At 46.5% G+C, this 5,000-nt stretch overlaps 1 protein-coding gene across 1 annotated transcript in view; it reads left to right on the top strand.

The window, feature by feature from the left end:
- Positions 1 to 5,000, top strand: part of LOC306928389 (actin-binding LIM protein 3-like) — a 72,717-nt gene that overhangs the window by 6,314 nt on the left and 61,403 nt on the right. The window lies entirely within an intron of this gene.

Genomic DNA, 5,000 nt, shown 5'->3' with positions numbered 1-5,000 from the left:
CCCTACCCCACAACCTAACCCTAACCCTAACCTCAGTCTTAACCGGCCATGTATGTTGGACTCCGTCGCCTCAGTCTTCACTGGCCATGGTCTACTCTAAAACTTTATCGACAAATAAATAAATGCGGTTGGCACAAATATAGTGGCGTAAGCAGGATTTGAACCCGGGAGGTATGGATGGAAGGTCTATTGACTAACGAGCCATGCTACGAGCTGGCTGCCAGAATGGGTTTCCAGGCTCTAGTAGAATATTATATGTAAAAAGAAAGAAAATCCCTGCCCAGTAGGGGAGGTGTAGGGGAGGGGAAGCCTCACCCAGTAGTAGGGGAGGTGTAGGGGAGGGGAAGCGAGGCTTCCCCTCCCCATCCCCTCCCAATCCACCCCCCCATATTTCTGGCAGAAGCCGTTGAGGGCTGATTTCACCCTTCTGCGCTCCACTAGTGACTCCTACAGGTTGACCAGGCTGCCTGTAACCTGTTCAGTGGGGTGTGGAACTTTGAGGAAAGCATGAAACGTCTCTCTGTCAGATGAACAGATGTGATAGTTTCCCTGTGCTCTCCCTATAGGATCAAATAGGCGTTATAGCAGCGACAAATGGACTAGAATACACAGGGGATCTGGAATTGGCATAATGTCTAAAATTGGGAGAAAAACTGAAAGGAAAGCAAGTCCCCAAAAACCTACTATATAGCTGTACAGTGTACACTGCCTTGTGTGTGAGTCTTGATATCTGCTGTGCACTGACTGTGCACAGCAATTCGGAGGCAGCAGATCTGACCAGCAAACAAAAGGGAATGCACAACAAGTCAGCTTTCTAGTAGTGGGAGGGAGATGGGAGTTGGCAGAGAGGCATTTTTTGTGAAGCTTCATTGTGTTTAGTCACGCACAATGTACCAAAGTCTTGGTTATCTTGCTCTCTCTCTCTCTCTCTCTCTCTCTCTCTCTCTCTCTCTCTCTCCCTCTCTCCCTCTCTTTCTGTGAGCAACATGCGTGCATGTCAGAATGGATTTCATAGCCGATGTACTCAGTGGTGGAAAGTAACTAAGTACATTTACTTAAGTACTGTACTTAAGTAAAATAATTCCGTGTTTCCATTTTTCCAATTTCCAATACTTCTACTCCTACTATACATCTCAGAGGCAAATATTGTACTTTCTACAATACATTTGAAAATAGCCAATCTACAAGTTCACAATGCGTCGCGATGTGACGCATTGTGAGTAAACTTGTAATGAGACATTCTGCATAATGAGTACTTTTACTTTTGGCACTTTAAGTACATTTTGACGCCAATATGTTTGTACTTTTACACAAATACATTTTGAATTCCGGACCTTTACTTGTATTTCTACTACTTAAGTAAAACATTTGAGTACTTTTTCTACCATTGGGTGTACAGGCTACTGTATGCATTATGATGCAACACAATGTGTTTGCATTTACATGCGGGCGCTCCGAGTCGTGTGTTGGTGTGCCCATGTTGTCCCAGCAGTGAGCAGGTGGGGCAGGACGCACACAGACAGATCTCTGAAGTCAGCAGCTAGCGAGCACAGCAGTGCCATCAGTCAGCAGCTTTGTAGGCGAACAACAGCAATATAGCCTCCTTTTTACGCAGACCTCAAAACCACAGAGTCCCTAAAGCCTGCATGGGGGAATCACAGGTGTTAAGGTGTGTTTCCCATCAATCTGCGAGGGCTATTTGGAACTATCACAGTGGTTCTCAAACTTTTGCAAGTCAGCGACCCCCAAATCGGCATTTAGCCGCGGACAGCCGGACACCCATCTGAAAAGGTTTTGTGCCAGGGTCACCCAGAAGAGAAGGAAAAAGTAAATTGATCAAAATGTTCTTTGCTTTTTCCATTCAGCTTTTCCATGTGGTGCTTCAGGTTTTTGAGGGGCACTAGCCATCACGTCATTATGTCATATGACAGCCAAGTCTATGGAACCCTAACCCTTATTCCCCCCTCCCCCCAACAAAGAAGTGAGGGGCGCTCTTATCATCATACATCATCATACATCACATTCCGTGCTCAGCCAATCAAATCATCACGTTCGTGCTACACACAGACACACAAAGCTGGGCATTTAGGAGGGGCTCAACGTGACGTCATGTGGCAGCCATGTCATTGGACTTGTAATGTTTGCTTTAAGCATGTTTGCATGTTAGCATGTTAAGCATGTTTGCATGTTAGCATGTTAAGCATGTTTGCTTTAATGGTCATCATGATAAAAGGCACCCCTTATTTTATATATAAACAAAACTAAGATTCTATACCCGCTAGTGGCCGTGCCACTGCTGCACCTGGAAATGTTCACTATACACCCAACTGGAAATGTTCACCATACACCCAACTGGAAATGTTCACCAAAGATTAGCGATAGTCGATAGAGGAATGGCCATGGATCACATAGATGTGTAATGTGTATACAGTACATCTTCTCTGAGGTATCTTGTGTGCACATTTTGACCTGAGAGGGACACTAGAGGAAAAGGTCATGGGGTCACTCACATAGTCAGGACTCATCCTCCAGGGAGCATGCGTGCACTCAACAAGATTCATGGCAATCTGTCCATTTGATTTTGAGATATCGTGCGTGCAGTTTGACATTTTGGCACTAGAGCATGCAGTTTGACATTTGGCCCCTTCTGACAAAAATCAGAAGGGGCCATTCTCTGGGGAGCATGAGGGTGCACGGCACATTCCATGGCAATCCAGTCTTGTTTGTGACCTCAAAGGACATTAAGTGGAGAAGTGGAAAACAATCAACTCCCAGCACATATAGGCCTCTCTAAATATGTTTCCCTTTCACTCGATATCCTCTACACCCTCCCCCCCCCCCCCCCCCCCCCCCCACACACACACACACACTCTCTCTTTCTGTGTGTGTGTGTGTGTGTGTGTGTGTGTGTGTGTGTGTGTGTGTGTGTGTGTGTGTGTGTGTGTGTGTGTGTTCCAAGCTGTGAATTTGTGGGAGTTATATGAACAATGGCTCTCTGTTTGGTAAACAATGTAATCTCCTGTTGGAGACTAGTGACCATTAGACACTGGAGAGTCTTACGTTTTGGAGCTTGCCAGAGAGGAGAAGGAGATGGGAGAGGAGAAGAGGAGATAGGGGTGAGGAGACGATGGGAGAGGAGAGGAGAGAGGGGAGAGGAGAGGAGAGAGGGGAGAGGAGACGATGGGAGAGGAGAGGAGAGAGGGGAGAGGAGAGGAGAGAGGGGAGAGGAGAGGAGAGGATGGGATATGAGAGGGGATGGGAGGATGGCAAGAGAGGAGAGGAGGAGAGAGACATGGGTATAGAAGAGCAGAAATGAGAGAAGAGAAGAGTGGATAAAGGAAGCTGAGAAGCTGAAGGGAGGGCAGTTTATTTTTTTTTATAATATTTATTTTATTTGGAAAGAGCAGTACAGTATAGACAGCATTTATATTTATACATAGGACACAAGTGCAATTCCCAGGTTTTTTTTTTTCCACCCCTCCTCCCTCCCTCCCCCCTCATGCCCCCTCCAAGTGACTCCATCTCCAATATCTCTGTATAATCCTCACTTTCTTCAGATGGACTACATTATGGCATCAAGTCAACACTTAACAGGGGCAACAGGACAATATCACTTCAGAGTATGTACATTTCAGGAGAAAAGGAAGAAAGAGTGGGCAGAAAATACACACAATAATAATACCGTAAATGGACAAAAAACATGTAAACCTGAGTTCCAGCAGTGGACCCCTTCCACTGCCCAACCTCCTAACTAAGGGATAACCTCTATTCCCTGCTGGTGCTAGAGGGCCCTCAACCCTAACCTGACTAGTCAGGTTACCTCAAACCCTGATGACAGCTATGAATGAAAATTCTTGCATAGTAGTATGTCTCGATCTTATCAAAACAAATGCAGCATTGTTGTATCTAGTAGAAAATAACCCCCCCACCCCACCCCTAGCTTATCAGTTAACTTTCCGTGATATAACATTGCACATATTTAATCCCACATTATTTCAAGTCATACAGTGTGTTGAAACCCATTCATTCCCCCAGATTATCAATTCAATTTCAGTGATATATTAGTGACACACACACTTTCGTTTCAATTGCATCAATATACCCCCCCCCCCTTTTGTATGCCTTCGAAAGAAAAATAAAGGAGATTAGTCTGTATCTTCACGTCTGAAAACTTGCAGCCTCTCTATGTATCCTGGAGCCCCGCTGGCCCGCGGTGGGCGAGCTCCCCCCGCCGTCTGCCACGCACACCTCCTGATCCTCTCCCAGAGCGTCGTTGGTCTCTTGATCACTTCAACCGCCAGTCCACGCCTCGCCAGGTCTGCCGTCGCCTCTTCCACTGTAGCATATGTCTTCATCCCATCGGCATGGTGGACTCTTAGTCGCGCAGGAAACAGCGTCTGGAACCTTGTGTCGTTTGTTTTTAGGACCCTCCGTGCCTCAGCATATTCTTTTCTTTTGGCCAATATTTCTGGTGCATAATCATGATCGAGGCTGATTTTACAGTTTTGCCATGTAAAGCCCTTCTTCTCCCAGGTCTGCTTAAGCACTTCCTCTTTCATGGTGAAGCTCAGGAACTTTACCACAATCGATCTGGGTTGGGCTCCATTTGGGGGCAGCGGTGCCAGGGCGCGATGCGCTCTTTGTATCTGTAGTGGCGTCGCTGCGGGGATATTCAGATTTTCTCTTAGCATCTTTGCCACAAAGGGGATAAGGGACCTAGCTGTCCCCTCTGTCCCCTCAGCTATGCCGTATATTCTCACGTTGTCCCTCCTGGATCGCCCCTGTAAATCAGTTATCTTCGTTTGGAGAGCCTCCTGGATCGTTATCATCTCTGCTAGTATCTCTTCCACGTTCTGTAGCCTTTCCTCGCTCCCTACGATCCTAGCTTCGGCCTGGTCCACCCTCGCGTTTGTTTTAGCTATTTCTCCTGTCAGGTCTTGCATCTGTTTCTTGTTATCTTGCCTGAAACCGCGCAGTTCCCTCAGGATTATAGCCAGGTT

The sequence above is a fragment of the Electrona antarctica genome (genome assembly GCF_951216825.1).
Source record: "Electrona antarctica genome assembly, chromosome: 8".
NCBI lineage: Eukaryota > Metazoa > Chordata > Actinopteri > Myctophiformes > Myctophidae > Electrona > Electrona antarctica.
Note: the sequence above shows the minus strand (reverse complement) of the source record. Positions and strands in the feature narration are given on the sequence as shown.